The sequence below is a fragment of the Balaenoptera musculus genome, chromosome 1 (assembly GCF_009873245.2).
Source record: "Balaenoptera musculus isolate JJ_BM4_2016_0621 chromosome 1, mBalMus1.pri.v3, whole genome shotgun sequence".
Classification (NCBI taxonomy): Eukaryota; Metazoa; Chordata; class Mammalia; order Artiodactyla; family Balaenopteridae; genus Balaenoptera; species Balaenoptera musculus.
Window position 1 is genome coordinate 181561080 of NC_045785.1, and position 26588 is coordinate 181587667.

General features: G+C 36.0%; 1 long non-coding RNA gene across 1 annotated transcript in view; it reads right to left on the reverse strand.

The window, feature by feature from the left end:
* Positions 1-627: 627 nt before the first annotated feature.
* The window catches only part of LOC118889691, a 65315-nt gene continuing 39354 nt past the window's right edge, over positions 628-26588 (reverse strand). The window contains exons 3-4 of the long non-coding RNA XR_005018600.1: positions 21257-21465; positions 628-723 (exon numbers count right to left, since the gene is read on the reverse strand). This is a non-coding gene — a long non-coding RNA (uncharacterized LOC118889691). The remainder of the gene's footprint in view (positions 724-21256; positions 21466-26588) is intronic.

Genomic DNA, 26588 nt, shown 5'->3' on the forward strand with positions numbered 1-26588 from the left:
ATGGCAAAGGGCTCAGTTTTCCTAATGCCTTTAAATATAACTTTTTACTTTAGCTAAAGCCAATCTTACATTGAAAGTACAATTTTTGTAAACCTCTGTGGTTACTAAACATACATTACTGAAATGGACAGTAAAATTTCAAAATGAGCTGTACATCCATTATCACAAATCTGGAATACTTTGGGAGAAATAGGGGAATAAAAATATACACAGCACACTGAGAAATCCAAAACAGATGTCTCCTAAAATTCAGTATATTTACATACTTGTAAATAGCATATCTTTCCAAAACATGACATTTCTTCTTTAGGATAGTTTGTGTGTGTCCATGGGATAGTGGGGGTGGGAGAGGGAGAATACATTTAATTCAAACTTATACGCTTGATGGAACTAAGATTGAGTCCTTAGAGTTATTCCAAGAGCAACGGAACATTTCTATTTGAAGAAACATTTGAGTGAATAAAGATTGGTGATTTGATTTAAGTTGATTTATTTTCACACTTTTGCACGCATCCTGTGGAATAGTTGCTCAATACTCCATGGTTTTTATATTTGTAAAGATTTCAGAGATTGATACATAAAAATACAAGCCAGGGCTGTTTTCAAACATCTTTCTGCAGGAAGATGGCTGAATTTGTAGGCTGCACCCCTTCTCTTATTTTATGGCTTCCTAGCTTGCTTTGGAATTCTCAGCAGAGTATCGTCAGGTAGTAGTTACAAAACCTTGGAAACATAGGGAAAGTCTTCAGGAATCTGAAGTTAATATTACCAAACAGGATCAACCCTTTTTTTTTTTTTTCCTTAGATTTAGAAGCTGACATGAAAACCAAATGATAACTTCTATTGCTATTTTAGCAACTGCACATCGAAACCCCAAATACAAATTGATAAAATATTTTTCCATCTAAAGCTACCCTTGCATACATTGTTTTCTTAGTAACATAACATAATAAAGAAAGGAAAGAAGGGATGGAGGGAGGGAGGGAGGGAAAGGGGAAGATTTCTAAATGGGCATGTTACCATCCTAACAGCAATTTCATCTTAAAAAAAAGGGAAAACAAACCAACAAACAAACTAAAAAAGCTCTTTAACATTGCTTCATCTTTGTTTTTCTTTGTGAAATTTAAAGTTATGAAAGCCTATGGTTTAGTTACAGGGAATATCAATGTGAGAGTTTGATACCAAATAGAGCACATATTATACTTTAAGTAAATTGTTCTGCAATACTTCTTTGATTACAGATTATTAACTGAAAGTGATCATAAATTTGGATTATTTCCAGTTTAGCTAAAACACAAGCATACGCTCTCTCATAAGAAGAAATCTTAAAAAGTAACTCTAAAATTAATGATGATTTCATGAAGTAGCATTGACAAATGATTCGAGCTCATTCTATTGATATTTCTTTTATTATAAAGAATATTCTAGGATTATGTTTCCTATCAAAATAAATCAGTACTTAAACTCCAATTCTTTTGATTTTTTTCTTCACCTAGTCTAATCAAATCACATTATCTCATAAAAGAGGAAATGGATGCTTAGAAACTTTAAGTGACTTTGCCTGAAACCCAATAAAAATATAGAGCTAGAGCACGGAGTCAATTCACAGTCACAATCGGGGACCAGTTTCAATCATCATTTCCTCTTCTTTCAGGTGCTCCGAGAAGCTCATGAGCCTACAATTCTTTCTTCCAACTTTCAGGACTGTCATTATTGCTCCAGCCCTTTTTCTATTTTTTGGTTCATCATATGAATTTATTTTTATTTTGTTTTAGCCAAAAGATAACACCTAGAGTTTTATAATCTTTAATTATAACATCATGTATCTCCTAATTGTTTTTAATCTCCTTTACCTTTTGTTTTTAAAAAATGCATTTAAGGGACTTCCCTGGTGGTCTAGCGGTTAAGACTCCATACTTCCACTGCCGGGGGCGCGGGTTCAATCCCCACCCCCCAAAATGCATTTAAGAACCTAGAACTTCCCAGTTCCTTCGGATCAATGTCAACACACTGGTGCCACAGGGACAGTAAATCTCCTGTCCAGCCCTCCCTGCCCATCCACCCCAAAGCCACTGGCAAGTACATTTGATCTCAAAATGTCATAAAACATCAACCACCATTCATTTGTATTTGGAAGGGCAAGGATGCTTAATGATTTTTTTCTTTCCTATTTTTTTCTGGGACTAGGAGTGGAATGCTTTCTGTTTTGTAATAAATAAAAACTTTTAATCCTTAAACCCCTGGATACATTTTCTTCCTTCCTTCTCCCCCTCCCTTGACCCTCCCCCTCCCCCTCCTCCTTCTTCGTCTCCAAAAATAGCTACCTTATCTTTCATTATTTGGAAGGAAGAAGGGGAAATATAACTTGGAAACGGAAGAAAGTATTACCTGCAGAACTATACACTGGACCTTAAAATTGTGTTTTCTCAATATATCTTCCCATTATTGAACTGATATTCAAAAAAATCAAAAGCTCAAGTTCCATTTGATCCACGTGAGAGATACGTAACAATATAGTGTGCGAGATGTTTACCAACATGTGTTATTAATATAGACATTTAGGTTATGGGGTAACTGTGACACAAGTTCGGATTTTGCTATTTATGGCTTTCCCTCTTGCCTTTCACCTCCAACCAAATCTGTATACACCAACGTATAGATCACTGGATTCTTAAAATATAAAACTATTCTAAATATCTAGAAGAGTGGAATATGAGAAGTCCATAAAAATGAAAAAACAAATTTTCTGAAGTCTTTTCAGACCAGCAACAAAGCTCATCACAGAGGTCTGCGACTCTCAATAGAGTCTGTGCTTCGTCAGACATCAGAAGCCGTCCTTGGCCCCTGTCCTCTCCTGTGACAGAGTTGTGGCCCCATTTTTGCCTCTACAACTACGAGAAGAATCCATAAACAAAACGGTGTGTTAGTTTTTTTTATCTGTGATCCTTGATAAGAAGATTGAGGGAGTAGATTTCCCAGAAATAAAAGAAGTACTAGGTGACAGTTAAGTTGGGTTGTTTGAATGCACCACTCATTGAAAGCGATTTTCCTGCATCATTGTATTAAGTGAAAGGAAGATACTTAGAAAAGGTCAGATAGAATACTTTTGTTTTATTCTAAATGAGGAATAACCAAATTAAAAATCATTTTCTGTCCATTTGAAACAGAGCAGTCACGTAGTAAGGCGACTCTGAGAGCCATTTGCAAGGTGACAGCTGCTGACCCTTTGTGCTGTCAAGGCCGGAGCTGGCTGTGCTCACCTAACGATGTCCCTTCACTTCAGGCTCCTGTGAGGAAGCAGAATCGGGACCCCAATGCTTGGTTTGAAAGAGCAGATGTAACCTAAAGGGGCTGATGTTGGGGTGGGTTCATTTCTGTTTCTTTTTTCCCTTATGTATTTATTTTTTTAAATTGAAGTATAGTTGATTCACAATGTTGTGTTAGTTTCAGGTGTACAGCACAGTGTTTCAGATATATATGTATATATAAAGTTTTTCAGATTCTTTTCCATTGTAGGTATTACAAGCTACTGGATATAGTTCATCTCTTCTAAGGAATATTCCAAGAGACCTCTTAGCTCTCTTCCAGGGCTCAAGTGACAGCTTTCAGGTGTAGGGCCAAGGGCCAGAGCAAGTCCTCTGACCTAGGGAGGTTCCTGGTCCCTGGCCAGACATTCGTCTCAAGGAGAACTCAGCACATCCATTAGAAACAGAAAGTCTGTCTCCAAGGAAGCCGAGGGGCAGCTGAGCACGCGAAGGAGGCCTTGTCTGCAGCTCCTGGCTGTCTGCTGAGGGTATGATTACAGGCTGGAAAAATGCAGCCCCACAGAGGTACACGGGCCTGAGTTACAACATAGCAATTAATTAGAGCAGCCCATATTCAAAGTCCTGAAATATGAACACGTTTTCAGGACAAATGGAATTAATTTATAATGTACAGTAGGCAGTGTGCCCATTGCCGTGCCTTTTGGACAAGCAAAATAGTTAAAAGCCTACATATTCTACCAACTCTATGTGAATTTTTGGACCAATTTCTAGAACTCTGTTTGGGATTAAATATAGCACATGCTTTTTAAACTTGACAAGTAAAATCTGTATAGCACAGGGAAATATGCTAGATATCTTGTAATAACCTATAATGGAAAAGAATCTGAAAAAGAATGTATCTATCTATCTATATATATGTATACATATATATGTATGTATGTATAACTGACTCACTTTGCTGTACACTTGAAACTAACACAGCATTGTAAATTAATTATACTTCAGTTTTTAAAAATCTGCTAAATAGATTAGATTCTTGCTATCTTACATAGAATTAGACTAAATAATGAAGTATAAGAAAGGGCCAAGGCTCCTATTTGGAGTCTTTTGAAAAAGCAGCTTCCTTTCTCTGGTGAGGCTGAAAGAGCATGCTCTGGTGTTACATTGAATCTGTGGCCACCTTGACAATGAATTATTAGGTGATTTGAAAATGTTCTTTTCAGAAATGCCATCATATTTATTGAAAATTCCAGGGAATATCCTGAATGTAGAAAATTATTAATAGAAAATATTGATCAATAAGGTATATAATAAAGCACAGTCTTTAATGCTACCATGCACCCTCTTGCTGAGGATGATTATAAACATACCCAGAATTTGGGTTGAGATTATCAATAGTGATAAATCATTTCCTCCAAAGGTGGATAGTTTACAGAGGTTACATGATCTGCCTGGTAATGTTTTGGTGTGTTTGTGAGACCAAACAGTAGTTTGGAGCAAACAAATTCTGTGACAGGAAACTATTGTCATTTCATTGATTGATTATTTGATAAAATACTGCTATATATTATGAGCATAAGTGCAGAAAAATCCATAACACAGACTAGGACTAAAATGTTTCCGGTTCTGTTATCTACAAAAGAGAAACAGACTCACAGACAAAGAGAAGAGACTGTGGTTGCCAAGGGGGAGGGGTGGTTGGGAGGGATGGAGTGGGAGTTTGGGATTAGCAGAGGCAAAGTATTACACATAGAGTGGATAAACAACTAGGTCCTACTGTAGAGCACAGGGAACTATAGTCAATATCCTGTGATAAGCCATAATGGAAAAGAATATGAAAAAGAATGTGTATATGTGTGTGTTTGTGTGTGTGTGTGTATAACTGAATCACTGTGCTGTACAGCAGAAATTAACACAACATTTTAAATCAACTATACTTCAATAAAATAAATTCCAAAAAATGTTTCAGGTTCTATGAGTGGGACGGCTATGCATGATATGCCTTTTAAAAAATAAGACTAGGACTTCTCTTTTTATTATTCTTTATGTATTTTCTTATGTAAAACTTTCCTCGTGTCCCTTTCTATCCTAAGTTGCCTTCTGGGTGTTGAGTTGTTGTTGTCATGAGGGCTATAGATTGGGAAGAAAATTGAGCATTCATTCATTTTGTTGTTTTTCTTTTCTTTGACCTATAACCACGAATCTATCCATGGCATACAGTAAGTAACTTGTACTGAATACTGTGTATACGTCAGATATTCAGCTATGTGTGTTAATTCTCTCAACATCTCTCAACACCTGAATTTGGCAGGCTCCCTTATTATCTAATCCACATCCTCATCAGGGTTTACATCAACAGTCTGGATAATTCCTCTCACTTTGTCCCCTAGCTCTCTTCTCCTAATTCACTCTGCTCCAGTCACACGCGTCTTCCTGCTGTTAATAGAATGTGCCAAATACGAATGACCTCATGGCCTTTGCACATGTGGTTTCTTCTGTCTAGAATATTTAGCCATCAGTTACCCCATGGCTCATTTTTCTCACTTCATTCATGTCTCTTGTCAAAGATGGCCTTCTGAGAGAGGCCTTCCCTCACCACTCTATCAAAATTAGTACCCAAGTTTGCAGGACTAGTCAGGAGCTAAGCTGGGATTCAGTCTTGGCCAGTCTGATGCCACAATCTGTGCTAAACAGGGGTCAGGAAACTACAGCCCACTGGCCAAGCCCAGCCCAATGTTTGCTTTTGTAAATAAAGTTTTATTGGAACACACACATACAAAAAATAAAATAAAATAGTACCCTGGTTACTCTCTCTATCCACTTACTCTATTTTGCTTAATTGCAAATATCACCATAGGACATTATATTAGATTTGAATGCAGTCATTTAATAAATAGATCACAAACCCCTGATAGATACCAGCTGCATTCTAGGGCCTTGGGACAGAGTAGAGGATAAAACAGACAAATGTCCCTCCCCTCCTGAAGTTTATCCTTTAGTGAGGAAGATGTAATATAAACAAGACAAATAAGTAAAGATAGGGTATGTTAGTACTAAGGACCAAAGATTTTTAAAAAATAAGGCAGAGGGCTTCCCTGGTGGCGCAGTGGTTAAGAATCTGCCTGCCAATTCAGGGGACACGGGTTCGAGCCCTGGTCTGGGAAGATCCCACATGCCGCAGAGCAACTAAGCCCGTGAGCCACAACTACTGAGTCTGTGCGTCTGGAGCCTGTGCTCCGCAACAAGAGAGGCCGCGATAGTGAGAGGCCCGCGCACCGCGGTGAAGAGTGGCCCCCACTTGCCGCAACTAGAGAAAGCCCTCGCGCAGAAACGAAGACCCAACACAGCCAAAAATAAATATAAATTAATTAATTAATTAAAGAAACGTTTAAAAAAAAAAGGCAGAAAAGGGAATAAAGATGTGACAATGGTGGAATTGAAATTTAAAGTTGGTATCCAGTAAAGGTGACTTTTAAATAAGAATCTTAAATTCTGGGAAGGGGCTAGCCCTGTGTCCATCTATAGGAAGAAAATTCCAGGAAGAAGGAAGACCTCACTATGGGTGGAGGAAGCAGAGGGCCCATGTCACTTATCAGCTGATGGTCTGTCCCCTAGCACGAGAATTCACCACCAAGAGAGCAGGATTTTTCGTTTTCTCGTTCACTGATAAATCCCCAGAGCCTAGAACTGAAAGCTCCCACCAAGCATGTTTGAATGAATTAAATATGGTAATTATGCACAGTTTACAAATGAAGAAGTTGAGGCACAGCAGTTGAGTAACCTGCCCAAAGTACCCAGCTGGACATAAGTACCCAGTTGGACATAAGTGGTGAAATACACTTTGAACAACACCAAAAATCTAAGCCACAGCCTGAGTTCTCACTACTGTCTTCAGATGTTCTGGGAGCTCCCAGTTCTCTCTGAAGGTAAGAACACAAGGTATGGAGACTAAATGCTGAACTGGGAATCAGAAAAGATGACAAAAAGAAGAAAAGAAAGGAACTATCCTGGATTATCCATTTCATTCCCAATTTTTAATTTAGACTCAGAAAGGCTAACACATGTCCAAAGTTTAATTCGAGACTTATCTGAATTGAAGACTGATGTGAGCACCACTGGAGAGACTGGCAAGAGATGGGTAATTGGTTTTGGGCCCTCCATATCACTGTATGACTCTGGGCAATATTTTCTCTCCGTGCCTCAGTTTCTTTGGCTGCAAAATGAAAAGACTGGACTGGATAATCCCTACATCTTTTTCCATTTTAATAGTCTCTTTTCTCTAAATATTAAGTCCCTGAAAATACTCTGGAAAGTTTTGAACAATTCTTGTCCATTAAAGAGATAAACAACCCGAGTAAAAAATGGGCAGTAGAATTGAATAGACATTTTTCCAAAGAGGAAATGCAGATGGTCAACAGACACATGAAAAGATGCTCAACGTCATAAATCATCAGGGAAATGCAAATCAAAACCACAATGAGATATCATAACACACCTGCCAGAATGGCTATCATCAAAAAGAAAACACAAACAACAAATGTTAGCAAAGATGTGGATAAAAGGGAACACCTGTACACTGCTGGTGGGAATGTAAATTGGCGCAGCCACTATAGAAAACAGTGTGGAAGTTTCTCAAAAAACTAAAAATAAAACTACCACGTGACCCAGCTACTACACTGCTGGGTAAATATCCAAAAAAAAAAAAAAAACCCAAAACACTAATTTGTAAAGACACATGCACCTCAATGTTCATTGCAACACTGTTTACAATAGCCAAGACATGGAAACAACGTAAGTGTCCATCAACAGAGGAATGGATAAAGAAGATGTGGTACATATATACAATGGAATACTACTCAGCCATAAAAAAAAGAATGAAATTCTCCCATTTGCAGCAACATAGATGGACTTGAAGGGCATTATGCTAAGTGAAATAGGTCAGACAGAGAAAGACAAATACAGTATATTACTCATATGTGGAATCTAAAAAATACAACAAGCTAGTGAATATAACAAAAGACAAGCAGACTCACAGATAAAGAGAACAAACTAGTGGTTATCAGTGGGGAGAAGGAAGGGAGGAGGGACAATACAGGGGTAGGGGATTATACATACAAACTATTAGGTATAAAATAAGCTACAAGGATATATTGTAGAAGACAAGGAATATAGCAAATATTTTATAATAACTATAAATGAAATATAACCTTTAAAAATTTGGAATCATTATATTGTACACCTGTAAGTTATATAATATTGTACATCAACTATACTTCACTTAAAAATAAAGAAAATAAAAATGAATAAATAAATAAAGAGATGAGTAGAAATTATCCATAAACAGAAATGGATAGAGGCGCTCCAAGGAGAAAGGGTTTTTTTTTTTAAATACATTTTATTTTTATTTTTAAATTTTATATTGGAGTATAGTTGATTAACAATGTTGTGTTAGTTTCAGGTGTACAGCAAGGTGATTCAGTTATACATATACATGTATCTATTGTTTTTCAAATTCTTTTCCCATTTAGGTTATTATAGAATTTTGAGCAGAGTTCCCTGTGCTATACAGTAGGTCCTTGTTGGTTATCTATTTTAAATACAGTAGTGTGTACATGTCCATCCCAAACTCCCAATCTATCCCTCCCCTCAAGAAAGGGATTTTAAGAGAAGCCAACAGGGCATAACAACTCACGTGTTAGGGAAATGGTACCCAAGTATTAGATGGGTAGGGCTGGAATATAAGGTGGGGAGAGAGGCAAAGAGGATGTTTGAAGATGCTAAGTTCTTGAGCTCAGAAAATAAAGAGTTTTCCACACCGTGGTAGGAAGTTTGGACCCTATTTGCTGGGTAGCAGAAGTATGGACACTTTCTACAAAGAGTTCACGGGGGGGTTGTTGTATATATTTCATGTGGTCACTGTGCGCTACAGCAACAATTGATCGGTTTCTTGTCCTAAAGTGCTTTCTTTGACATGAATTGTTTCAATGAGAAAGAAGAAAGAAGAGACAGAGCTTTAAAGACTGATTGGAAGAATTATACAGATGTAAAAAATAGCGTCAGAAGACCACTCTATCTCCCTTCCACTCTCTGTCCCACGCGAGGTCCTTGTAGACTGTGAGTCACGTGGTCCACACTCACACAGCTCATAGCCAAGTGGAAGACAGTGTTAAACAAACACAGAAACTTGCTCTCCAAGTCACCTAACAGTATATAATGTCTAAGACTTAAGAGAGCAATTCTAAATTGAATATGAAATTCTAGAATGTTCAAAAGGCCACCGGTACATGAGAAAGGTAATTGTTAAAAAGAGTTGCATTTATACGTGGAATCTAAAATAAGACACACAAGAACCTATCTACGAAGCAGAAACAGACTCGAAGAACAGACATGTGGTTGCCAAGGGGGAGGTGGGGGGAGGGATGGAGTAGGAGTTTGGGGTTAGTAGATGCAAACTATTACATTTAGGATGGATAAACAACAAGGTCCTACTGTATAGCACAGGGAACTATATTCAATGTCCTGGGATAAACCATAATGGGAGACTATGGAGAAGAATGTATATATATATATATAACTGTGTTGCTTTGCTGTACAGCAGAAATTAAAACAATATTGTAAATCAACTATACTTCAATAAAAAACAAATTGTAAAAAAAAGAGTTGCAGGTCTCCTTTAAATGGTTGGTTCAGTGGTCAAGAAATTAAGGAACAAGAAAAGCTGCTTATAGAGAGTCCCTCTGCCTACCTCCACCCCCAAACATCATTTATTTTTCCCATCCCTGTCTCTCCCCTCCTCCCCTTCATTCCTTGTCAGGCTTTGCTGCAGCCAGCTTCATGAAAAGCTCAAAAAGCTTTCTTTCCAGACTGAGATTCACAAGTCTTTACACAGTATTGCGTTTCTTGAAGACTTACATGTCAAATAACCCATGTGTGCCCTTCATTTTTAACCAGAAATTGTGCTCTTCCCCCAGAATTATATATAATTCACTTGGCTGGTAACACATTAGTACCTCTACAATATAGGCCAATAAAAAAAATTAAAATACAGTTTCTAGTAATAGCTTGTAAAATGCACTAAGAGAATTTTGTAGAAATCCATTTCTGAACAGATAAGTCAAAAAGAAAAGAAAATACTCTGGGCTTGGACCATATTCGAAAATTCCAGCTACTTTCAAATCTAAATTTTTTTTTTTTAATTTATTTATTTATTTATCTATTTTTGGCTGTGTTGGGTCTTCGTTTCTGTGCGAGGGCTTTCTCCAGTTGCGGCAAGCGGAGGCCACTCTTCATCGCGGTGCGCGGGCCTCTCACTATCGCGGCCTCTCTTGTTGCGGAGCACAGGCTCCAGACGCACAGGCTCAGCAATTGTGGCTCACGGGCCTAGTCGCTCCGCGGCATGTGGGATCTTCCCAGACCAGGGCTCGAACCCGTGTCCCCTGCATTGGCAGGCAGATTCTCAACCACTGCGCCACCAGGGAAGCCCCAAATCTAAATATTTAATTCATAGTGGATCAATACATTTGACTTAGGCCAAACCAAGTTACCACTGTAAAGAAGAGTGACCAAATTCTGGAAATTACTGCAATGTCTACCAGAACATTGAATTCAAAAAATGAAATTCATTGTGTGTAATAGTGATTGTTTCAAAGAAGCAAAGGGATTATTGCACTGATGGTTTTGATGTGTGTGTGTATCACATACATCAATATTTTGGTAACATACCTGTATATATATTTTAAAAATAATATCATTGCCTTGCTGTAAGCAGTGAATTCTTTTCCGAAGTAAATTAATGTCATGTATAAGCTTTATCTTTCCCTTCCCATTAGATCCTCGTATTTCCTAAGTGATGACAGTCATAGAACCCGCTTATTTTCCAATATTGTTCTTTCCCTTTCTCTGCCTTCGTGACTACCATTCATATTTTTTTAATTAAAGCCTTCTTTTACTCACCTACCCTCATATATTTTTTTAGAATATATGTCTTACCTTCAAATTGTTCAAAGTTTTTAAGAACGTTCTGGGTCTCACTTTTTGTGTACCTTTATACAATGAATATTTGGAAGTGACAAGAAGAGTATCGCTATAAAAAAAGAGCCACTTCACAAACTTGAAAACAGGCTCTGGAGAAATGTCTTCTAAGAATCAGAATGTAACCCTTCCAAACATGAATGACTATATCAGCAGTAAATGGCAGATTTTTTTTTTTAATGGCAGATGTTTTTTGCAAAGTGGATGACTGAGAGATAACTAGTTCAACCTTGTGTGGAAAAAGACTATGCAATTAGTTAATCCATCATAACAAAATCAAATTTTATTATTTTAAATGGGAAAGTGAGGACAAATAACCGTTCTCCTTTGGAAATGAAATTATCCTAATATTTCAGAATGTTTGAATTTTTAAAGTGTATACATACTAAAACTATAAACATAAGTATGTTTCTATTTTTCTCTAGTGAGCTCTATTTTGCTTGCATCTAAAAATATTTCAATATTATTATCAACTGTCTTTTACCAACAAAATAATTTTTTAATTCCTTTATTTTAGGTTTAAGTAATGGTTAAGCCCTGCTCTGTTTTATGCTAAAACTGAAATGTGGAGTAAGTGAAATCAATTGGATAAAAGTAAAGCTTACTTAATAATTCATACTCCAGGAAAGAAGGACCATGGGGGCGTGCATGAGAGCTTGTTCGGGCACAGGCATTAGTGGGGGATTAGTATACAGGAGTCTCTAGGCTGAAATAAAGCCCCATGGTGGGAGAGGTGATAACAAATACACTTGTAATAAGAGGATATGATATCCATTTTCTTAGCAGAAACCTAGGAATGTATGGGTCTGGATTTTTTAAAAGCACCTCGTTTATACAATTATGTATTTTAACATTTACAGTGCGTTTCTCCCCTTTCTTTTTGGAAAGACATTGCACTAAAAGGGGCAAAGATATTTTGATGAAGTGACTACAGGGTGAAATTTTTAGGCCAGACAAAATGAAAGTTCAATTAATCACATCTGTACCTGTTCATTTGCATACGAGTGTATGGAAACTGCTGTCCAGTTCTTTGACACAAACTGGATTAATCCAAAAGATAGTGAGCAGTTACCTTTAGGGGATTTCCCCCTGTGTTGCACAAATGACATTTTTATTCACTAAAATTCAAAGTTGGCTAAATTATAAATATATCTAGTGATAAGCACTGAATTTTTCTGTGGATAGATGATTAGCATGTTGGAAACTACTAAAAAGTGATATTACTGGGAGTTGCTAATAAAGGTGAGCTGAGGTGGCAACCCCTTAAGGGATCCAGATTAAAAGCAGCCATGCAATTCCTACTATATCAGGTCAGTACTAGCAGGATTGTATCTAAGCTTAAAAATATGTTTAATACTACAAAAGATACATGTGCTGTAAGCTTATACTTAAGGAAACTTCTTGCAGTAAATTGTCTTAAGTGTAATGAGATTAAGGTCCAGATGATGGAGATCCACTCTCAAACTCAACAAATCTAAAATGTGATACTCGTTCTCTAGATAAAAGAAGTATGGCACAGGGCAGGTTTTATCCTTTATGTATTTTCAAAAATATACATTCCATGTAGAGGGTTCAGACTTTATCTCTGGGGGTAAAATGCTGTATATTAACTTCAACAAAAACTGATGGCACCCATGGGCTGCATAGGTTAAAAAATGAACCAGAGGACCTGAGTTTTTGCTATACCAACTATCAGCTATGAAATCCTTATCAAATGATGGAACCTCTCCCCTCCTATACTGACTGTGGGAATGTAAGTTGGTGCAGCCACTATGGAGAACAGTACGGAGGTTCCTTAATTAAACTAAAAATAGAGCTACCATATGATCCAGCAATCCCAATCCTGGGCATATATCTAGAGAAAAACATGGTCCAAAAGGATACATGCACCCAATGTTCATTGCAACACTGTTTACAATAGCCAAGACATGGAAGAAACCTAAATGTCCATCGACAGAGGAATGGATAAAGAAGATGTGGTACATACATATAATGGAATATTACTAGCCAGAAAAAAAGAATGAAATCATGCCATTTGCAGCAACATGGATGGACCTAGAGATTGTCATACTGAGTGAAGTAAGTCAGACAGAGAAAGAGAAATATCGTATGATATCGCTTATATGCGGAATCTAAAAAGAAATGATACAAATGAACTTATTTACAAAACAGAAACAGATTCACAGACTTAAAGAACGAACTTATGGTTACCAGGGGAGAAGGGTGGTGGGAAGGGATAGTTAGGGAGTTTGGGACTGACATGTACACACTGCTGTAGTTAAAATGGATAATCCACAAGGACCTACTGTATAGCACAGGGAACTCTGCTCAATATTATGTAACAACCTAAATGGGAAAAGAATTTGAAAAAGAATAGATACATGTATATGTATAACTGAATCACTTTGCTGTACACCTGAAACTAACACAACATTGTTAATCAACTATATTCCAATATAATATAAAAAGTTAAAATTTTTAAAAATTTAAAAAAAGAAAAAAAAAATGGAACCTCCATAATTTCATTCCTCAAGAGAAAATGAAAGGCTGCCAACACCCCAGTAGACCTCATGGTGTTTGGTGGGGATTAGGTTAGCTAAGGGAGGACAGACTCTATCACAGTTAAATGGACTTTGGTACCAGGAAGACATGAGTTTGATCTTTGACTTTGCTGCTTTGTAATCAAAGGACCTTGAACACTTAAACTCTCAAAACCTCAGTTTCCTCTTCTATAAAATGGGTATGAAAGGGTTGAGCCGGTCTTACTGACTGGTTATCTATCTATCTATCTATCTATCTATCTGTCTGTCTTCCTACTTACCTACCATTTTATGTATCAAGTAATCATCACATTGTGAGTTCTCGTAAATATTAATAAGGTAAAGTATTGTGAAGATTAGTATTCCACACAAGTGTAACCTATTATTAATAGAAGTAGCTTGAGAAAAATTGCATATCTAAAATGCATCCTTCAAAGTATCAACGTTATACCTATAGTTAAAACTCAAGCAATTTCATATTATTGGAGTATAGCAGCCTGGATATTATATCAATATCGAATTTTTATTCCTAGAAGAAATGAATGCATTTAAGTAACAGAAAAATAATGTAAAATTTAAAAAGTATAAAAAGTGTATTTTCTCTATCCTTTCTTCTGTCTATCTAAAGAATGTATTCTTAGGATTTTCTTTTAACACCTAGAGGAGTAGCTGCCCAGGATGCTGATTCGTGGAGGTTCTTGAAAAATCTTCACACCTAAAGAGAATTGAAAGCAGGGACTCAAGTAGATACTGGTACACCCATGTTCAAAGAAGCATTACTCACAATAACCGAGAGGTGGAAGCAGCCTACTGTCCGTCAATAGATAATAGATTAACAAAATGTGGTCTATACACACAATTAAATACTATTCAGCCTAAAAGAAGGAGAAAGTTCTGCTATATCATGGATGAAGCTTGAAGACACTATTCTAAGTGAAATAAGCCAGTCACAAAAGGACTAATACTGTATGATTCCGCTTTCTTGACGTGCCTAGAGTAGTCAGATTTATAGAGACAAAAAGTAGAAGGGTGGTTGCCAGTGGATGGGGAGGAAGGGGGAATGGGAGTTTTTGTTGAATGGGTATGTGGTTTCAGTTTAGGAACACGAAAAATGTTCTGGAGATGGATGGTGGTGATGATTGCACAACAATGTGAATATATTTGAAGCCACTGAACTGTACGCTTAACAATGTTTAAATTTTACGTGATGTGTATTTTACACCATAAAACATCTTGTGATCTAATAATTTTCTCTATGTTTTTCTGCCTCCTTATATTTAAAATTGTAATCGCAATCTTCAGTTTTTGGTGTGTATATTCAGTATCTCCAAAACTAACTTGAATGGATTGAACAGGGCATGGAAAGGGGAGTAAAATAGGTCATTTTTGCTTTGGCTGAGTCCTCTAATTTTAATCCTTCTTTCCTAAATTTAAAATAAATACATTTAATCCATGTTAAGATAACCAAAAGGGTTTCTGGCTTTGCTTCCTCTTCTAGCTAATGGATCTGCATAGAATGATTAATTGATTGTTTCAGCAAGCCAGGCATTTTATAGAACCACCCAAATAGCTACTTATCAGTGGAATTGATGCAGAGCCACAAATAGTACTTGTACACATATTGCAAGTATTAGAAACTTCTTGTGTCTTTTAAAGAAAGCCCTATCTAGCCCAAAATAATAATATTATTTACATAGGAGTTTAAAGTCTTATTTTTCACATATACGCCCTTAATCCACACACAAATCTTAAGACTCAGAAACTCCTATTCTAGTACATACCTTAGAGCATTTCTTGCCCATGCATACCAAGAGACATATACAAGGATATTTACATCAACAGCGTGTGTAATTGCCAAGCAGATAACAACCCAAGGTCAAAGAAGAGAATAGAAAAATAAATTGAGGATATGGACACAACTCGGAAAACTACACAGAATTGAAGTACAAAAACATACAACTATATGCAACAATGTATATAACTCTTAGAAACATAATTTTCAGTAAAAAAAAAACTAGTTCTAGTAAGACCATATAGAAAGTGTTACTTTTATAAAGCTCAAAAAAAACAAAAACTATCAGGTATATGAAAAGAATCTCAAAGCAGCCCATGAAAGCGGCAGAGCCATTATGCAAATCTGTGTAGGTTACACACTGCACACTTCAAAGGGCATAATTCACATGAGGCTCAGCTGGATACGAGGGTCAACATCTCTTAAATTTGTAAAGTGCACACTTTGCACAACTTTCTGTGGCAGCCTTGATAATAGCAACTTCTGGGGAATTGGGGGGAGATAGAGGAGAGACATCATTTTGGTACTCTTCTAGTTCTCAAATTGGATAATAGGTTTACAAGTGTTCATTATATTGCATGTAATCTTTTGTATTTATCAAATAATAGACTCCCAAAAATATTTCTAGGCTATATTTTGGGGTTTGAGGCAGAAGAGAATGGGGATATATAATCAACTACTTTACACATAAGGAGAATTTTTCATTCTATTCTGTTCTCTTGCCCCTAAAAATCATTATAGTTTTGGCCCCAATACAAGAAAAATACATATTTCAAATTAAAATGGCCCCATTTAGCTACATCAAAATCTGATGGGAAAATATTTGCCACGATTTCTTGTCAATTGTCAACGAACTGTGGGGACATCCAATTCTGATTCCATGAAAAAGTGATATATTAAATCATGCCCCTTCTCAATGAATCAACTGCAGTTCCTCAGGTAAGTTAAAATATGTTGAAGAATCCCTGGCATTTCCAGGTGGTAAAAAAGACCTTATTCTTCAAAGCTACCATATGTCCGTTGATTCCCTTCCTTCCTACTCTATGTGTAGCATACAGAATGTGTGATTTTCTACACAAAAATATTAGGAATAAAAGTTGGTCAAAATTGTTTGGAAGATTAGGAATCAATTTATTTGCAGTAGATGGCTTTTCTCCAAACAGATACATATTAAAATATATCTATCTGTTTGTGGAAAGTTGAAGCTTAACTAAAGTACTGTCACTTAAAAAAAAACAAAACAAAAATAACCACATAAATGTCTCCCATGGGCACATTAAAGTCACTTACACTCAAACAAGCATCTTGCAACTCAATCTTAATATGATTTAAAAGCTCATTATCTTTTCAAATTATTTAAATCTGCTTGAAAATGCTTGAAGCTTCATGTTATGTTTTTGAAGCATGAAAGCGAAGTTATCCATCAGTTACCAATCAAACATATGCTCCTAGACAAAATAAGTTTCACTTTTCTAAACACCTGTAATAACTATTTAACAATATATATAACATTGGGTAGCAAAAAAGGTATAAGATCACTGATTGCATGTTCCTGCTTATATCTATACGTAAGAAAAAGCTCACTACTTCTGTAAAAATGTAACATCTCATTTTTATATCTGCAGGAATATTCTAAGTAAACTGCTAATTTTATTGTTAAGTCATTATAATAAACATTCTATTAAAGTACACATTCAAATTAAAACTTGTCTCTCTGGTGACATTTGAAACACACCATCTGCATTGTGTGCTACAAAAGAATTCAGATTACAGCCCCTTTCACTTATATGTAATAGTCACTCTCTTACATATCAGTTTAAACTGATATAAAACACTTTGCTTTGAGGAAAAACTATTTTAGCTATAATTCCCTAATGGGCACACATTCTTGATTTTTATTTAATATGTGTCTATAGTATACCATGCATCATGTCATATATAAGAAAGATGATAATACTAAGAACAAACAAAAATGTGGAGGAGGTATTGCAGAAAAAAAGGGAAAAAAATCTATAAATTGGTTTAAATTAAATTAAAATAACATAAAGCAAAGTAATCTTTTTGTCTCGCTTGACTAGGTCAACTCGTAAACCCAGTTTAAAAGACAATTTGCTCAATTTTTTTCTAGCAAAAGAGAAAAATGAGGACAAGTACAGTATGGGTTTTAAAATGACATACTGACAGATTATAATATGGTTTCTCATCAGATGACGTGGTGTTTTGACTGCATGGCTACAGAAGGGCTATAATTTAAATACCATTAAAGACACATAAACTCTAGCATGGAGACAGGAATACTGAAAAATTTTTTGGTCTATAGTCACAATGCAGATAAAATTGTTTCTTTGATCTTGCAGTGCCAAAATCTGTTGTCCAGAAGGGAAATGTCTTTGTGTTTCTCTCTTAAGCTAAGACAGATTTCATTTTCCATCTAAGTCGTTTCGTTCACACCACGTAAAAAGTAAAGTGTATTTTATCAGCAGAACTTAGTTTTCTTCCATTGTTATTTTAGGTTACTTTATGATCACGTAGTGCTCAAAAAATGTACCCAAAATACACGCATCTGGGTTTAAAGTGACAAAACTCTAACCTCAAATGTTTTCATAGGGGCAGTTTAGTAGCATTTCTATCTGAGGAATCAAGAACAATGCAATTTTCTTCTTTAATACATTTTTCTTCTTAAAGAATAAGGACACATTTTGTTTATAAGACTCAGCAGAACATAAACACACATATTTGACCTTTGTGTGCAATGTTAGCAGCTAAGAATCTGTAATAAAATATATACTACAACCATTTGCAAAGCAGAGTGAATTCTCTCTTGAGCAAGTTTCTAAATTATTGAAAATCTTGTGAAATGTTAAAATTTTTTTGGTTTTAAATTTACATATTACATTTTAAGGGAAATATTTGGTGTGGAAAATTTTCATAATTGATTTATTATGTCTTATTCTTTGGAAAACCAGACAAAAAGAATCAGTCACTATGATTTTCACTTAGCCTTGATGGCCCATTGTACAGGACCTGATTACATTTATGTCAAAATCATGTATTGTTTTGAGACCACAGCATGCCAGTGATAGTTTCTAGAATTTAGTGAACTTTAAGACTTAAGCATTTATGTTTTGATCCTTTTATACTAAAATATGAGGAATAATCTTTTAAAAAATAGATACTGAGTTGGAAATAGTTTTGCCAAGATTGAATCTAATATTATAAATCTAATTTGTATCTATCTCTCTCTATTCTCATTATACTTAAGAAGTAGATCCAATTTCTCTTCCAGGTGAAATTTTGGGGATAATTGAAAGCAGTATGTTTAATGGCCAAAAATAACATTTTTATCCTGTCAAATTTATGCCATCAAGGTGGGAAAATCTTGATAATAAACTACCAAGGTCAGGTTTGAAAAGCTTAAAGGCAAAATATCTACTGCATAAACAGTGCTTCTTTAAATTTTTTCTTGATACATATCATTATATCATGGCGTAACTAAATTCTAAAGTCAATTTTTTGATTAAGAATTCTTTGGAAAATTAAGAGTTATTTAAAAAGTGAAAGAAAAATGTTGAAAAGCTTAATCGGCACTATTTCTGGCACGGATCCTGCTCAGGGTAAAACAACTCAAACGCATTGGGCATTTCTGCAAAACACCCATCAACAAGCAAGCGAACAAAATCAAAACCCAAGCCTGTGACTGAGGTCTTCCTTAATGCTGTTCTTCTATATATTTGAGAGAGTGGTTTGTATTCAGTAGAAATGGGGGCTTCTTTCTTTTGCTGCCCATCCCAACGTGGAAACTAGGGGAGAGGTTTCTGTGTAAAACTCTTTCCTAGCGTTTACTGTCACCCACCTGCAGCACCTCATGAGGAAAGACTCTCGATTGTGACCCCCTCACCCGGACCCCACGCAGTGTCCCAGGCATCCTTCCTTGCAAAGCCCCTAGAGCTCGTCAGACCTGGACCAAAGGATGAAGTCGCCACCTGCTGAATGGCGGCCCGACCCTCTTTTGTGCAGATCGATTCCTTGACAATAAAAAGTACATCACTGGCATTCTACTCAAACCTCTGCGTAACATAAAGGCTGTGTTAAAACTCCATCATATAAAAATAATTATGCTTTTATTGACTCTGAAAATATTTCATCTGTCTATGAATGTCCAGGAACAACCCAAGATTGATACAAAATGTCCTATTACTCAGTGCCTGCTGATGAAAAGTGAATTCTAGTTAACATAATAAGAAAGGCAAGTGGTGTGGACGGCAACATATAAACAATCCTAGAGAATATGTTGAATATTATGTATTTGATTTTGAAATGTTATTTTTTTTAAATTTCATATCAGCATCTTTCTGGAATCCATAATTGTTAACGGTTACAAGTATTGGCCCCAGGCAGATTGCCTAGCAAGGTTTTCTAGAGTAGTAAAGGTAAACAAGCCAATTACTATGCAAACAAATATTGTGTTTTATGGTTATTTAAACACTCAGTGTACATTGGAGTATTAAAATACTAAGAGGAAGCACACTATCTTCTGGTTATCATAGGGACGGTTGGATAAAACAGAAAAATGCTTACGCATACATAGGATCAGTAGCATAGGGGAAATATATTAAACACAGAGCAAAGGCATTTCTAACCAGAGGGGTATCAGAGATTACAGTCACTAGAATAGAAGGCATAAGTAATTATTCAGAATCAACTCTTAAATTATGAGAGAGAGGATTGGTTTCATCACTATGAGTTTAAAATTCCGCAAGAAATAGCTAAGCAAAGAGAAGTATTTTATTAAGTTGGAGATGAAAGCCAACACAAATATACAGTGGTAAATATTGCTATGCTTTGGAGGAAATGTAAGAAAGAGAAAACACATTATAAAATGTGTAAACTAAATACAAATCATCTGTCATTGTATTTTTGCAGAGTTCTGCTCTGAATCAGTGCAGTCTTGAATGAGTTCTGCAGCAAACCAGTCTGGTTTCAAGGAGATCACTGGTAATAATTTTGATTAATAAGGTAATTGTAGGGTGTTACTAAAATCCATTTCATTCTCAATTTGATGAGTAAAAAGCACTAATGTTCTTACAATGAAGGTAATAATTATTTGTAGCCATTTCAATGATAAATTCACAGTAAATCTATCCAGTAATTATTCCCTTTGATTCTTTTAAAAAATTAAAGCACCGTGAATAAACAATATATAGATTTTATCAGCTCAAAACCAAAATCATTTCAGACGCTTAGTGAAGCCAAAATACAGTTGGGTTTGCCCAACACTGAGTGATTTTGCACTTTTTTGGAGCTCTCCTGATTTCTAGCAAATTGATAAGTACCTGAAAATCTCTGGTAACTGAACATTATAAGAGCAAACCCAGGGCACAATGATTCTCACAGTACCGCAAAAATCGATTTCTAGCCTATATTAATCCATTTTCTTCCCAAAATTTAGATTATTACTTGAGAAAATGATAGCAGAGTGAGGTCATCAAATAAACCATGGAGAGTACTGTATGAACAGAATCTCTATCAATTCTCTGACAAGGCACTCTATATTTAACATGGTTACATTTGGAACTTGATCACCATATGCAGCTATAGGTCATTAAGAGAAAGACAATATCCGATACCTATAAGTGGTTCAGGTTGTGACAAGTTATGCTTTTGTGTATGGTTCCAAATGTGGTTGGTACAGAAGAGCTGTTCTCCAAGATCCAAGCTTCTTGAGCTGCCAGAAAATATCAAAACAATCGGGGCTCTTTGGAATGCGTAGTTAACTTCCTGCTGTAGGACAGGAATGCCAGCTGCTCCTGTAGCAGTGGGTTTCCAGATGTCAAGGCTGTATGGAGAGTGAGGTAATTGCAGGAAGGAAGGGATACAATTTTGTTATCACAGATTACCATCCCCATTGAAAACCATGGCTACAGCATTAATGTCAGCGCTTTGGAGACACACAGTATGAATGGGAGGTCTCCGAGTTGAAGTGTAGAGGTTTGTACATTTGCTTCTGTGGAAGAGGATAGGCCAAAATTATTCAAATGTGTGGCAAACAAAGAGAGGGGGCCTTCTCAAAGCTGTAGTGTCGGAGTGATAAAGCATCTGTAATGCTACAGGCCTCATCAGCTAAAGTAGGTCTTAGAAGGCCAAGAACGAAATAACAAGGTTTAACTATAAGTGTTCTGGAACTATGGTTTGCCCATTGCGTTAAGAAAAATAAAATGTTTGGACGCAAATTAATTAATCAACGACTCTATTTAGGGCTGTCTTTTGTTATTAGTGCCTGAGTAGGGGAAAGTGGATGATGATTTCCCGGTATTCAACCAAGAATAACTTATTTCTCAATTTCCCCTGCTGTGTTATCAATAGACCATAAGTTATCAAAAGCACTATAAACATTAAAAAAAAAAAAAGTATTGGCGTGTAGTTGATTTACAATGTTGTGTTAGTTTCAGCTGTACAGCAAAGTGATATATATACATATATTTCAGATTCTTTTCCCTTATATGTTATTACAAAATATTGAGTAGAGTTCCCTGTGCTATACAGGAGGTCCTTGTTGGTTATCTATTTTATATATAGTGGTGTGTATACATCAATCCCAATATAAACTTTTATTTCAAAGCTAGAATCAAGGTGTCACATTTCTATCTGGGAATTTTAAAGACTACCTTATTTTGGCATATTCCACTGGCAAAACCAGTCCATATTTGTTCCCAAATTATGGAGATTAATTGAGAAAATTTAATGTAACAATTTCTTGGCTTTCTGTCTAAGGCTCCCGATTACCTACATGCTGAATGTAGCACATGTGTTTAGTGTTGTTTGTAAATGAACAGAACAGTTGGTGCCTTGGTTCACCTACAAACATAGCAGGGTTGAAGATGGTGTCTGAAAAGTCCTTGATTCTGGATCCATTCTACCAGCCACGAAGATAAGGGACTTCTCATTTTCCCTCACATCAGAAACTCTATCCTACTCAGACTCGAAGATGTGCATGGGTCTTCTAGGCAGTTGCGTATTACGATTGGCATAACACCGAGCTAAGAGCTGTCAACTAACTAGAAATAAATCACATGTGCAATTCTTAAGCCAGGTCTCCCACACCCTGCAGAGTTTCGTGGTTATGCCTGTCTTGTTGAACCTGTCCTATTATATCTGACTAAGGCACACCTGATGGCACAATTCCAGGAGTTCCATTTACATCATCACCTCTGTCAACGGCATCTCCTGGAGATGTACTGTGCACAGTTTCTATGGCCATAGGTGACAGCCCTGCATACCCTTGAAAATATTTTTTTGAATCCTCAATAATTTATTCAATATATTACACGTCCCAGAGCTTAATGACATCCTAAATATCGTAGGATCTTGCCAAGTGCAGTGCATTGAAGCTACGAGATATATAAGGACAAGAGCTGTTGCATACATTGAGGGGGGGACGCTGAGGGTGGAGAATGATAAAAGTTTTTTCTGGCGGGTGGGAAAAGAATGAATAAGGAAAATATAAACAAAATATGGATAGCTAAGTGTTTGCTGGTGTAGGAAAATAAACTTTTACTTTGTAGTAGGCATTTTTTAAAAAGTTTTTAGCTCCTTTAAATCCCTGTTTGGGAGTAGTTCGTCAGTTTTGTTTTTCTTTTAAGGTTTCCTGTCTTTCAATGGTATGTGAAGACTCTTGTATTAAAAACATTCTCTCTCATAAGTCATTCTTTCCAGTGACAAAGCTGATTTGGTCTATTGCAAATGAGTAAACCCAAATTTATACAACTCTTTTATGTCTTTGTATTTATAGCCTCTGCCAGTTTCAATAAAGAAAAAAGTTATCAAGTCAGGCTAAGAAGCTACATCTGAAGTTGAACTTGTCTCTAGGGCAGTGGACATCTCAGGTTCTGGATCACCTGAGAACTTGTTAGAAATGTAGGTTCTCTGGCCTTGCTTACTAATCAGAAACTGGGCAGGAAGCCCAGTAATTTATATTTCAACAAGCCTTTCAAGTAATCTGATACAATGAAAATTTTGTGAAACTTTGACCTAGAAAATCTGTGGTAATAAAAATGTTTCTTCAGTAATTAAATAGCAAGCAATAGTCGCAGAGTATGTAGGTAAAAGAAATGGTAATTTCTTTTTAATTTCAACATAGTTGCTCTAAAAGTGTTTTATACTTTTCAAAATTCACTGGCAATGATAATTTCTCATATCCACTTCTCCCCTTGTTTGCATCTTATATTATTTATTACCAGGGAAAGCTTTCTCTGTCGTAAAAAACACACACATGGAGAAATAAAGCATTATCACACTGAGCTCCTACAGTCCTATTTTTTGTATCCTGCAGAAAATATTTGCATTACAGAACTGTTCTTCACTTGATACATACGAGTTCTCTACGCAGAGTTTCTACTGATGGTAATGTGAAGAACCAACGTAACTCATTTTGCAGTGAGATAAGGGAAGAAATGAAAAATGTTTAGACAAGTGGTTCTCCACCAGGGGCAATGTCTGGAGATATCCATATGGTGGGGGAGGGGTGCTGCCCACATCTGGTGAGTAAAGGCCAAGGAGGCTGATAAAAATCCTGCAATGCCTAGGAAATCTCCCACACCCATAATTATCTGGTCCAAAATATGAATAATGCTTCTGTTGAGAAACCTTGGCCTAGAGAAAAATAAAGTCCTATTTCATCAAATTAAGTTAGTCATAGTTACTATAATTTCCATGTTACCCACTTGGGAAGCCAAAGCCTTCCATCATAGCTGCATAACCCTAGAACATGAATTAAATTCCCTTTCTTATACTCAAAATCCCCACTTCCACACCAATCCTCAAGCCCTGAAGAGAGCTTTCCTTCTTAGTGCAGAAGATACGGCTAATTATTACAGACCAGTATTGAACCCTCTTTTAGGAGCTCACATTTTTGCACTGGCATTTTGAGTTCCATGGCACATTGCCTTGTGGGAATGTTCAGCTGTTAGTCAATTTCTTTTTCTGAAAAATGTTGTTTACTTGAAATAAGACTTCATCATGAAAAAACAAGCATTTATTTCACTATCTGTACGTTTATGGCTCCTAACAAGATTCTTTTTTACATTGCATCTTTTTCTCAATTTCTATTATGATTGAACCCTATCGATCAGGTTGATAAGATACTAAAGCATAGCCCAGTTTCTAAACAAAACATATTTTCCATTAGTAAACATCTCTCAGTGGTCCTTTCAACAACTTCTACAACAGCTCTGAAAATGTTTTCTGAAGGGCATGTGATTACTTTTTCCTTTCTTAGCCAAAGGATATTTTTGGGCTTCTCTGGCTAAAGAAGCCATTCAAAATTTAGTAGAATTGTGCAACATGAAATTTAACAAAGGACAAATGTTGTTGTGTGTATGTAATTTATCTGGAAATATAAAGAGCCGACTGGGAATACTGTATTTCTGTGCAATCTGATTTGAATTTTCATGAAGTTACATCCTTTGGGCACTGTCTGTAGAAAGCAGGCAGGTGACACACAGCTGCACCCCCCTGCTCCTGAAGATTCTAGGAGAGGCAATTTGACACGAAGCCTAATTAACTCTGCAACGTTTGATCACAGATATTTTTATTAAGAGCATACGTACCACCCACCTGCAAACTCTAATGTTAACCATGGATCTCTTCACGTAGCATTAAGACAAGAAATACCAGACTCCATTGTTACAGAATGGTCTACAGAAGTACCAGGAAAAATAACCATGCAAATCCTCATGTGTGCTGATTCCTCTCACTTTTTGGCTCAGGGAATAACATTTTCCCCTAAATTCGCATTCATGATATTACACTGCTCTGTGTTTTCCATACTATTATGTAAATGATGACAATAATAGGGACAATTCAGATCTTGATGCTGTTTAACTGAATTTGGAGTCCCTGAAACACATGTCAAAATTTAACATGAAGACGATCACAAAATTCCTGTTTCATTCTTTTTTAAAAAAATTTAATTTCTCCTAGATGTGTCCTCGATATTTGGGGACTGAAATATGCCCCGAATAAGGAGCCAGTGTTTAATTCTGGAAACTGATAATCTCCTGATTTTTACTATTTCATTAAAATGCCCACCTTTACCTGAGGAGGTGGCCATCTTTTAAATATTTTCATCAAAATGTACTTCAAACTAAAAAGTTAAACAGCTTCTAAGATCTATGTGAGATTTGCATTTTTAACCTTAAGGCAGTGGGTCAGGCTTTTTGGAGACAAGACCTTCTACATGTTTAATTTATAAAGATGTTACTAATTTCTAGTAACATCACTATACACATTTATAATTTATAAAGATGTTACTAATTTCTAGTAACATCACTATACACATTTCCATATGACGTTTCAAACATTAATCTGAGTAAATATTTCTTTTTTGAGTTGTTTGATATCCTCGAAAAACTAGAAAGCCAGTTTAGGGGTATAATTAAAAATTTAAAAGCTTTGTTTCATAAACATATTTTAGGGTATGTATAATATCTTGTTGTTTTTTTTTTTTTAACATTAAGTCTACTATGTCTTCAAGAGCAAATTTTATTTTCTCTAGAATACCACTGACTGCCTTTAATAGTAGGATCTAGCTGTTTATCTGCAGTAGATTTCTTCCACTCTCCCACTTCTGCCCGTTCTTTTGAGAATACTCAGAAGTGGAAGATAGGGATTTTTCTTCATCATGTTTTTAAGAGCACAATGTTAGTGATGGAAAAGAACTTCTGAATTTCCAATATGCTTAGGACAACTTACCTTCTTGTCTTCTGGGTGATCCTTTTTGTTCTGATTATAACTATAGAACTATGAGTAATATATAATTGTAATACAAAAAAAGTCAAAAAGGGGGTTGTACTTATATACAAAAATAATATTCATTCATGTGCATAATTTGTATATGGTTTACATACTTTATACAATGATTAAAGGACGTTCTGCTATATGAATAATATCCCCAGGTTACTT